At 37.4% G+C, this 12,625-nt stretch overlaps 1 protein-coding gene across 5 annotated transcripts in view; it reads left to right on the plus strand.

The window, feature by feature from the left end:
* LOC124722112 overlaps window positions 1-12,625 on the plus strand; it is a 398,005-nt gene that overhangs the window by 260,338 nt on the left and 125,042 nt on the right. The gene's annotated exons all lie outside the window — the stretch shown is intronic.

Genomic DNA, 12,625 nt, shown 5'->3' on the forward strand with positions numbered 1-12,625 from the left:
CCTGGATGACATTCTCATCTTCTCCCCTACTCAGAAAGTGCATAAACTGCATCTTAAACAATTTCTTGATGTGCTCGCTGTCAATGGTGTAGTGATTAATTATGACAAATGTCAACTTCAGCAGCCTGGACACGTCATCAATGCAGCTGTATTCGCCCTACACCAGAGCAAAATGACCTCATCCGCCTACTGCCACTATGACAGGACTTCCATGAGTTACATAATTTCCCAGGCGTGATTACTCTATTTACTAATTATAAGACATGGATTTTTTTCCCAGATTCATCATTTGGAAAAACATGGGATCATCTTATATTATTAGATTAAATTATTGCTGCTCATGTCAATGTTTTTAGATTGTTTAATACATTAATACAAGAGTCATCTTACATTTACAGTGGAAGCTTTGGCTGTTAAGCTTTCTTACAAATTTATTCCACATACTTCAGATGGGTCAATTTTGTGAAAGAAAGGAGGAAATAACATTAAATTCTATCAACTTACAAGGTTTTGTTATATTTGAACAGGTCTGCAACAAAAGTTCTCATGCATGTAGGGATACGGATACATATCATACATTTATGTGCTTTGTAAGTAAATGTAACATTCAAAGATGAAAATCTCGTCTTTCAGAAACCACTGCTTGATTCGGAACCATATTCTATTTGGTTTGAGAAACTGTGATGATTTACAAAGTGGGTTGAAAATGAGAAATTTGGTCACTGTTCACGTATTAGAATACTAGTGAAAAAGTCAGCAGCTTTGAAGCAAGATGGTGACATTAAGATAGGGAGAGAGAGAGAGAGAGAGAGAGAGAGAGAGAGAGAGAGAGAGAGAGAGAGAGAGAGAAGAAAAAATTTAATTCAGAATTAAATATCTAACAAACTAACTAAATCACATTCAACTAACTGCAATTGTTAGCATAAGAATAAAGTACAGTGGAAAGACCCATGGTGGAGACAGTACCAACAGACATCACAAGATTGCAGAACAAGCAAAAGTTCCAGAATTGAACTGAATAGTGATTGTGATCTTTGATTTATGTATTATTTGCCATACTTACATATGACCTGTACCCTAGAAGATAATGCAGTGCATGTTTCACTATTGCTCAAGTACAGCACTTTAGATGGGTTCAAGGCAGGAACAGTGCACTATTTCAGATAACTACAATGTCCATGGGGTGGGGAGCAGTGAGCAGGCAACAGATTTCATGGTGTTGCTAACCATGGATATGTGTACTGCATACTTTGGTCTTTTATGAACATGTACCATGTTTAAACTGCAGTGTGCTCAAATCCATTTGTACTTGGAATCAAAAGACTTTAAAATTAGACACATACTTAACAATATCAGACATTTCTGCATGAGATGCTCAAAGTCCAGATTGGGGCTAGTGATGTGCTTCCGTACTTTGCGCAGTAATGTTGTTGATACTCCCCGTGAGGTATGAAGGGAATGATAGGGTGTGTGTCAGCTGCTAGTTCAACACAACCAGTGAGAGTGTGGTAGGCAGAAGATATGTTTGGAAGCAAAAGACTTTGTTACATTCTCATAGCAGTATAGAAGGAAGTTCGTTATGTGTGCTCTCAGGTCCCACTGTCACCACAAACTCAATCACAACATACTCTGAGGACGTAGCCAAATATTTGTAACAACAAAGGTGTAAGTTCCACAGCTGTCTTGTTATGATGATGATGATGATGATGATGATGATGATTAAAACTAGTGATACCACAGATGGCAGGCTAAGTAAACAAAAAAGGCAGTAAAGATAAAAATTAATGTAAAAAAATCTTTCTGTTCATTTTATCAGTCCTTGTCTTATCAGAATGTAGACAATGAACAAATGACTAAGTTTTGAATAGGTGTAATGGTAATTTTTTAAGTAGATGCCTTATGTCAATATGAGTTTGCAATTTTGATTAGACAGAATATATTTTTCACTCGAGGAGCATCTTAAAAAAGGGAGTCAGGTGATGCTCAGGTAAATATGGTAATTTCTGTTGGTGCCGTCTCCCTCATGCAGCCACCAATAAGGCACTACTCACAAAATTTCTCGCAGACAAGAATACTACCAGTGAACATAAGCTAGAGTGGATCCCTCACGTGTAACATGCATTCAAACAAATAGGACTGTCTCATGCAAGCCACGACATTGGCACAGTCACTTCCACATACTCAACTCACGAGTACTGTCGACATGAGTTACTTCACTATTGGAGCAGTTCTGCAACAAGAAGTGGCAGGCATACAGCAGCTTCTCCACTTTACTTCCTGCTGCACAGTGCAAGTAGTTGCTCTGCAGTCATGAACTACTGGCAGTGTACTAAGAGGTTTGTCAGTTCAAAGACACTGTGAGGCAGACCACTTGACATTGTCACTGACCATTGAGCTTTAGCAAACTCGATCTGTTATCCTTTGACAGATATGTGCCCTCAATGATTCCACCCCCTCGATTATACAGCACAGCTCATTACTGATGTTAGACACCTGCATGGCTTGATGAACTTTGTCACGAACTGCCCCTCATGCATCAACATCCTCTCTGCACAGATAGACTACAGCAAATTTGCAGAGGCACAGCTACAATATCAACAACTCATGTATTTACTCATCGATAGCATGACCAACTTATGGCTGGAATGTTACCCAGTTCTGGGCAAAATTAACAAATCTTTAGTGGCATTTCACAAAACTGCACCTTACTCTTTGTACCCAAGTAATTGTAGAAATTCATCTTTGAATAGTTTCACAACTTGTCACACCTTTTCATTTGCCCATTGACACGACTTGTCATGGAATGCTTTGTGTGGCCTAATGTAGCAGTTGGTTACATAGGGTGAACACATGAATGTGTGGCCTGTCAACTAAAGAAAGTGGGACATAACACAAGCTGTCATTTGGTCAGTTTGAGATACCAAAAGGATGCTTTCAACCTGTACTCCTCAATCTGATAAGGCCCTACCCAAGTGTGAAGGCTACTAATACGTGCTCTTGGTCATTGATGGCATCATGTGGTGCATAGAGACTGAACTGTTTAGAGACATTGCAGCAGAATTGATGGCCGGGCTTTCGTCAATAATTGGATCTCCTGTATTGGTTTCCTGGCCTCTATGAGCACCAATCCAGGTCAGAAATTTGAATTGGCTTTGTTCTATGAACTATGTAATATCTGTTCCATTTGTCGGTACCGTACCTCCACATGCCACCAACAAAGCAATGGTCTCTTCAAACGCTGACATTGTACTTTGAAAGCTACCCTCATGTGCCATAGGGGTCAGTGGACAGAGGCTCTTCCCTGGGTACTGATGGACATTTACTCCACACACCAGGATGACACTGACGCCTCCCTGGTGGAGGTCATATCTACATCTACATTCTGCATATACATGCATACATACTCCGTAAGCCACCGTGTGGTGCATAATGGAGGTTACCCTGTACCACTACTAAGAATTTCCTTTCCTGTTACATTTGCAAATAGAGTGAGGGGAAAAATTATTGTCTATATGCGTCTGCATGAACTCTTAATTTCTCTTATCTTCATGGTCCTTACACAAAATTTATATTGTCGGCAGTAGAATCATTCTGCAGCGAGCTTCCCAGTGCCGGTTCTCTAAATTTTCTCAATAGTATTCCACAAAAAGAATGTTGCCTTCCCTACAGGGATTCATGTTGGAGTTCGCAAAGCATATGTGTAACTCTTGCATATTGTTCAGATCTACTGGTAACAAATATAGCTGCCCACCTCTGAATTTCTTCGATGTCTTCCTTCAATCCAATCTGGTACAGATACCAAATACTCAAGTGGTACTCAACAGTATGTCGCAGTAGTTTCCTACACATGGTCTTCCTTACAGATGAACCACAGTTTCCTAAATATCTTCCAGTAAAGTGAAGGCAACCATTTGCCTTCCATACAACAATCCTTACATACCCATTCCATTTCATATCACTTGGCAACATTATGCCCAGATATTTAATCGACGTGACTGTGTCCAGCAACACACTGCTAATGCTGTATTTGAACATTGCAGGTGTGTTTTTCCAACTCGTCTCCATCAGCTTACATTTTTCTACATTTAGACCTACATGGAATTCATGACACCAAGAATGCTATTCACTGTGTCTGCCAAATACCCTTGTCTCTCATGAATACTTGCCATTGAGGACAGGTACTGGGTTCTGTTACTTATGAAGTCATAGAGCCACTCACATATTTGGGAACCTATTCCATGTGCTTGTCCCTTCATTACCAGTCTGCAGTGGGGCACTGTATCAAATGCTTGTTAGAAATCTAAGAATATGGAGCCTCCCTGTTGCCTTTCACCCATGGTTCCAGGATATCATTTGAGAAAAGGGCATGCCAAGTTTTGGATGATAGGTTCTTTCTAAAACCGTGCTGATTAGTGGACAGAAGGTTTTTTGTCTCGAGGATATTTATTATATTCAAACTGAGAAACTGTTCAAGAATTCTGCAGAAAACCACTGTTAAAGATATTAGTCAGTAATTTTGTGGGTCTGTTCTTTTTCTTTCCTTATATACAGGAGTCACCTGTGATTTTTTTTCTAGTCACTTGGGACTTTGCACTGGGTGAGAAATTCATGATAAATGAAAGCTCATTAAGGGGCCAATGCTGTAGAGTATTCTTTGTGAGACAAGTTGGCATTTCATCTGGATCTGGTGACTTCTTTGCTTTCAGCTCTTTCAGTTGTTTCTCTATGCCAAGGACGCTTATTACTAAGCTCTCCATATGGGAGTCTGTGTGATGGTCAAATGATATTATGTTTGTATGATTCTTTTGCATGAATGGTTTTTTAAATACTGAAATTTAAAACTTCATTTTTCCTTTTGCTGCCTTCTGCTGCCACAAGACATTGATCAAGAAGTGACAGGATAGAAGCCTTAGACCCACTTAGTGATTTTATGTAGGGCCAGAATTTTCTCTGGTTCTCAACAAGATCTTTTGCTGAGGTATGACAGTGGTGGTTGTTGTACACTTCACACATTGACCTTTTTACAGCCACATAAATTTCTAATAACTTTTGCCTATTATCATTTACATATTTTCATTTCACCTGAGACTGCAACAGCCTTTGCTTCCTCAGCATTTTCCAGATTTTGTTGTTAAGCCATGGTAGATATTTTCTTGGCACATGTTCCTCCAGAGCACGATTTACAATCCATTTAAATTTTGCTCATAATTCTTCTCCAGCCATTTTACTGAAATCAAATAATGTCAACTTCATTGTCGAAGTAGGATGCTAAAAACTGCTGATCCACTCTTTCTAGCAAAAATACTGTCCTAGCTTTCTTGGTTTAATCTGTCTTTTTGATTTATGTTCTGTGAACCACTAAATCTCTTAGAGCTTTCTACTTCAGATTTCAGTCAGCTTTCAGTTCTGTGAATAGTTTGAGCATGAGAAATTTTCTGGAGGGCAGTAAATGCGAGAACTTTGTTACAAATACTTTGATAATTTACTGACAAAATTTTGACACTCTATTCATCAGAGTACCTCGATCTACAACCTAGACCAAGAAATCTTCATGTGCATTCCACAAGTTCTCTGCTATTCTAGTAGCTGCTTCCTTTGTGTAGTGCACCCCTGACCTATCAACGAGAGCCTTTACGATTCTACAATTCGTATATGATGAAGCACTCATTCTGCTGGCGGATGTTGCACTCCTGCTACAGTTAATATTGGCTATGGATCTGCCTGCTGTCGTCAAATTTTTGAAACAGCATATAACCCCTCTCAGAGAACATTCATCCATGAGGCATTTGCCGACTGTGATTTCTTCATGCTTCATGATGATACCATCGGGCCAGCACTCTAGTGTGCTCTAAGGAGCACTGTGTCATTACTAATTGTCACCATTGTCTTATCCCAGAGTTATATTCTACAGACCCTTAATTTATACATTTGAGGAAGCTGATGTTACCCAAATATTCATAAAACTTTTTTGACACTTTTGATGTTGTAGACTAGTAAAGTAGACACCTTCTGATACAACAATCAAATGAGAGGAAACCAAAGGATGCCTTCAAGGTTTTTTATGTGGATGTAGTTATGGAATAGCTTTCGAGATCACTGAAGTGTGTACATTGGTCACTGGCATCATTGATAATACAGTCAAGAACTACATAGTAGGCACTGGGAAGTCTAGTCTTTAAATGGAGAAAAAAATTAACACTGTCCTGTCCATGGCTAAACACTGGTGTCAATGCAACAAATTAAGGGTTGTAGCAAATCAGACTGTTTCATTGTCGATGAAAGGCAAATTGTGAGGCAATAGGAGTTCTTTTATTGGAATAGACTGTTCTGATTAATAGGCAAGTCAGTAGCTCTCAAAGTGAATAAAAATGTAATTGGTATATGCAGGAATGCAGAATGTTTAAAAACTGGTCTGCTAACACATTGGTACCACATGCAGCTATAGGAAATAAGCAAGGAGGAAACTGAATAAATTAGTACATCAATGAAGAATAAAGTGTCATATGGTTATGGTGAAATATTCGATAGTTGTATGGTGATCAGTGCACCATACATCAATTCTGTACTCTGCCACCTGCACAATGTGTTGAAATTGGTTTCCTAACAGACTGAATTACTCATTTGTAAAACCAGTTTATAAAAGAGATAAGGAAGTAATGAAGTCAATTACATACCAATATCCTTGCTACAGGTGTTTTCAAAAATTTTGTTTTGAGAAAACAGTGTGTGAGTGAGCACAATAAAACCCCTGTTAACTGAACTAAAGGGGTGAAAGCCATTTTTGACAACAATCGTTTTGGTTAGATGATAAAAATCTAATAAGTACTACAATATTTTGTATTGCAATTACAGTATGCAGTTTTGAAAAGCTTTGAAGGTCAAACATGTTCAAATATCTCTTTGTAGGCTACATTTATCTTGTTTATTAAAGATAAAATAACATTTATAGGATTACAGTACATTAACATACAGTATACTGTACACAATATTTTGTAGCAAAATGTGGGAATACATATGCACTGGAAAGAAACAATCACTCAAATTCACTATAGTGGGCAGTGTAGCTTTGTTGGGACGGCTGAGTCAGTTGGTGGGGATGTTACTCAAGGTCAAGCATTCACCTCTCCCAACTAACTGCAGCAATTTGCACTTTCACCTTGAATTATTTCCATGAGTACGGTCTTTTTTTCCCCCTCAGGTAACTAGGGTTTCAGTTGAGCTAAGTTTGGTTAACTGGGGTTTTATTGTCCAGACAATTTGTTGGCAGATGTGTAACTTGGCTTTGAGAAAGAGTATCAACAGAATATGCAAATATTTTCTGTATGTAAGACACTTGCAGTGCTAAATGTTAAGTTTAGGATAGCAGGTGCCATCTTTTGAGGAAACAAAACCATTTATTTTTGTGGACCATGCTATACTTAACATAAGTTGGAACATTACAGAATTATGAGGAAAGTCGAATAATGACTCATTTCATACCAAGGGGGGAAAAAAAGTGATCCAGTGTCAACAAACAGAGAATAGATCAGAATCTTATAATGTGCTGTAAAGTGTATGGTGCCACAGGGCTCTGTTCTGGGGTTCTGGGATCATTGCTTTTCATGGTAAATGATATGTCAGTCATCTGTCTGTAAAGATGAAAATTGATTCAGATATGTGTATGTTTGCAGGTGACACAAGCGATGTTGCGAAACAAGGGGAAAACAGTGTTAATCATATAGCAAATGAGGTAGTGAACAACATTCAATAATGTTACAGAAAACAGATGTGCACTTAACTGTTGCAAGGCAGACTACTTACAGTTTCTGACATGGAAGACTTGGAGTAGTGAAATTTAATGTCATATTGTGGTAAAATAGTAAGGAAGTGGAATGCTCAAATTCTGAGGACTGGCAAAAAGTCCTCTCAGGACTGAATGTTACAATCTTCATTATAAGAATAATGTCCTCTGGCTAAGACACTGAAAGACAAAAGCTTATTTACTTTGCATACTTTCAAAGTTATATCCCACAGTATAATATTATGGGTCTGTGCTCTGCATTCACATGGAATGTCCTTACCACTGGACATGAACTCTCCAGGGAGGAAGGATACGCAATGTATGTCACCAACCTAGGAAGGAAACTCAGCAGATGAAAAGGGTGTGAAGAGACAGGCACTGTAAGTGTTGTCAGTCATGTTTGGTGAATCTCACTTTATATGCTACGTAATAAGAAAACCTGAAGATTGGTGAGGGAAGCTCTCAGAATGAAGAGGCTTTGATTTTCAAGTCAGAGTGGACTGTTTCTTCCCTGTATTTTTAAGCCTCTTGTGTCTTAAATTGGTTTTTATATTTTGCTCAGTTAAATTTCTTTCTGACTTAGGCCAATTTGTTGTAGGTCGTATGCACCTTTCTAAGCCAGTTTCCATTTCAGTTTTCTAAAATGTTGTACAATTTTTCTAGTCAGTTGGCTAGGACAATGTTACCATTCTCCCAATTTTGTCTGTAATATTTTCTATACAATTATATACTTTGAAGTTATTAATTCAAATGTTTCTTTCTCCAAATCTTTCTTTTCTGATTGCTTTGCGCTTTTTTTTTTTTTTTTTTTTTTTTTTTTTTTTTTTTTTTTTTTTTTTTTTTTTTTTTTTTTTAAAAAAAGTGTGTTTGTGCATTATGGCCAAATTACTGTGTTGTAAGGATGAATTTTTGCTTTTCTGAAGAATGAATTTTTTTATTGCAACCCTCTTTTGTGAAGTTAAATGATAAGTTTGTCATAAGTAATTTTGCTTTGGTGATTTCTTTTTCTCCTCCATCTCCTAGATACAAAAATTTGTCTGTTCTTCTGAGATTCCATTATTTGTGCTTAATTGTGACAGTGCTGTTTTGGTGTTTGTCATTACCTCTATCCATTGTACACCCAATTTATATTCCACTTCTGAAATTAGTTTCTGTCAATTTCTTCTTCCATTGTCTCATAACTTTTTCAGGAACATAGTTGAACAAGACTGAAGATAGTCCATCACCTTGTATAACTCCTTTCTGAATCTCAAATGAGTCTGAAATTTCTCCAATAAAATTTACTTTAGGTTTTGTATTTGTTTGTGTTTATTTGAAAAGCTCCTCTGTTTTCTTGTCTGTGCCACTTTTTCCATGGTTTGGAATAAAGTTCATAGACTCATAAGGATTTTTAAAATCTGCAAATGTACACTAGTCTAGCAAATGTACCAAAGTTCTTTCTTGTTCTATCAACAACAGATTGATGATTTGTTCCGTGCATGACCTACCTCTCCTAAACTCTGCCCATTATTATCCAAATTCTGCCATTTTTATATTTGTCCAAGAAGTGCTACAGAAAATATTTTGTTTGCCTTATTTTCTTCCTCCTCTCTCTCTCTCTCTCTCTCTCTCTCTCTCTCTCTCTCTCTCTCTGCTTTTTTTATAATCTACTGAAATTCTGAATGGAAGTAAATTTTTAAAAATTTGAAGTGAATTCAGTATGGTCCTTCCCTTTACAAATCAGCATGTTTGAAGCAACTAAGGTTTGCAGAAAGACACTAAACATCATAAACTGCCACAGCCACAGGTCATGATGAGCAGACACAACACTTCTGTTCTAGTTCTGCAAGTCTTATGTTGGGTCCTGTCTGCATAATTGTAGTTCTTCCCAGTCATCCTTAAACTTCCAGTGGTCGCATCTAAAGAAGTTACACAGTAGGTCGAATTCATGACAATAGTCATCCACTGAGTTTATCTGTTGTATATGATTATATAATGTATTTTATTTCTATTAATATGTATTATTGCCATAATATGAGTTTCAAAAAACAAAATATATATTAAAATGGTTTATTTTTTAATTATGAATCTTAGTTTGTATAAAACTAAGTACAAACACAAAATGTGAAATACACAAACTTCACAAACTTTTACAACATACTTTACAAATGTAATTTTAACCATATATCAGTTCCATTTGAGAAAGTTAATAAACAAGAATAAAATCATTCAAAACAGTCGTTAAACATGTCGGAACAATGATCTGGGCATACCCAATCTAGACACTTTGAGCACAACCTTCTTGTAGTTTTATTTTTTGCTCAACCACAGATCTGGCATCTCCCCCTTGCACCTGCAGGCCAGTGTTCATTTTGACTGAATTTTGGTACTTCTGTCTCAAGTAAAAGATCACCTTTTTTTCCTAATTTCAGCTGGCGCCTGACAATTTTTGACACATTGTTGTATTTGGTGTGAAATCAGCTCCCAGCAAAATGATTCTATAAAATCATCTCATTTTACTGCTTTATAGCCATTATTCACTGATTATATGCACTGTGCGTGTATCCTAGACAAGTTCAGAAGATCGAAGAAAATAACAGCAGGCCATCTCCTTGTGTTCCTCGCCACTGAATAGTTTGCACAAAGCTGATCCACCACATCAACACCAACTTTTTGCTTATTATAAAAAGTGACTATTTCATGTTTTCTTTTGTCTCCAGTAGATACATCAATTGAATCATCCTCGTGCATTGAAGATACCAGAATCATGGATTTGTTTTTTCTTTGGGTGTACGAAACAAGTCTTATTTTTTTTTTTTAACCAAAAACAGAAGTATTCAATTGCTTCTTTTTATTTGGTAGGAACTTTTTTGGCAGATCTTTTTTATTTTTTATTTTTTTTTCTTCCAAGTAATGGTTCCACCAGAGGAATAATGGAAAATGAATTATTACCAGTAATATTCCTATTAGAGCTATAAATGGGTTTGGCAAGGCAGAGGACATCTTTTCCAGCACTGCTGACTAAATAAGGCCCTCATTCCTGTTTTCCACAGTAAACTTCTAAATTCATTGTGTACATCATTCTACAATCTACTAGTGTGAATATCTTTATTCCATATTTGGCAGGTTTGCTTGGAATAAACTGCCAGAAGGAACACTTCCCCCTAAAAGGAAGCAGTTGTTCATCAACTGTGAGGTATTTGCCTGGTGTGAAATAACGCTGAAAATTCTTTATAAATTTGTTCCATAAGGTCACGAATTGGCACTAGCTTGTCTGATTTTCTTCTGTCTGCTTTTGTGCTGTAGTCATCAAAGCAGAGGTACCACATCAGAAAATGAACCTATGCTCACTCATTGATAAATACACTACTGGCCATTAAAATTGCTACACCACGAAGATGACATGCTACAGACGCAAAATTTAACCGACAGGAAGAGAAGGTGCTGTGATATGCAAATGATAAGCTTTTCAAAGCATTCACACAATTTTTCAATGAAATATTCTTTAGCCTTTTAAACACTTCGATGTACCTCTTTGCACCATTTGACACTCAGATTTCTAAGGGAGCACAAACTTAGTATGAATTCCTTAAGGTCCAGATATAATAGTAGACCAGACTATTTTTAAATATTTGCTCTATCATGTTTCAGCATGACATTAAGTATTCAATGAAAAGAAAGTATGTTTCAGGTGATCAGCTATAGGATGGTCTCCTTAAGTTGCGTGATGCTTTCGTCAAAGCTAATCTCGGCACACAATTATTACACTTCCATTTCCTCCATTGTCCACTACCAGCAGCTCTGTGCTTTTCACTTTTGATACCACCTTCCAGTCCATCGACCACACCACATCCATGGCATTGGTGCTGTTAAAATGTACTTTCCTAATGCCCTACAGACTCTAAACTCTGATAAATCCAACTGATTGTTTCTAACCAAAAGTGATATTGTGTGATGACAGTTAGATCTTCAAATAAATCTGTGGCACAGTCATATGCGATACTAACCTATTTGTAGGTCATATAGAGGGGCTCTTTCTAGCCACCCAAAATGCAACAACCCTCATGTTTCTGGATTTACTGAGATCACTTTAGTTGTGAGCGTAGGACTAAGGCACTCCTCTCAACATTGCTCCACAACTCAGCACATTGTTAACAGTTTTTAATTTGAGCCACTTCTGTTCATGGAGTGTCCTTCTGCATGTTTGATTAGTACATATGAATCCTCAGACGTGCATCAAAATATCAGCACTTCGATAGCTAATAACTGTTGCCTATCATCATATCCCTACCTTCAGCCATGCTGCCTGTGGATGCTGAACTGCTAACTGGTGACCATGCAGCATACAACCACATCTACATATTGCAGAGGGTCACCAAGAATTGGATCAGTTGAACTTTTCCCCCTATTAGGATTTTGTCTTCTTTTTGTCAAGCCCTAAAAAAGTCTACTTTTCACCAAGCTCTAAAAATGAGAAACATCTGTTGAACACACAGGCCTAAGAGAATTAGCCATCTCACTTACCAAATTTGCTGCAACAATGGCCTGAATCATTAACCAGGTGTTTCTGTTAACAAGTCACTATTGACAAACGATACCCAGTTGTAAACTTGATGACATTGTTACTGAGCATGCTACTTAGCATGCTACTTAGCATGATGATGTTAAATTGAAAAGCTGTTTTTCAACTCATTCCGTCTGGATACTCTCCTCCAGCAGCTCTTATTTAGTGCACTGGTGTTAATGTCCATCCCACCCTCAAATCTCATATATTCCACTAACTTCTGCTGCTCCTCCTTTCCTTGTTCTAATTCCTTGTTCTCACTCCTTCCCTGAAACTAGCTTTCTCTTCCCATATACAACCTA

Source organism: Schistocerca piceifrons, chromosome X, assembly GCF_021461385.2.
Source record: "Schistocerca piceifrons isolate TAMUIC-IGC-003096 chromosome X, iqSchPice1.1, whole genome shotgun sequence".
NCBI lineage: Eukaryota > Metazoa > Arthropoda > Insecta > Orthoptera > Acrididae > Schistocerca > Schistocerca piceifrons.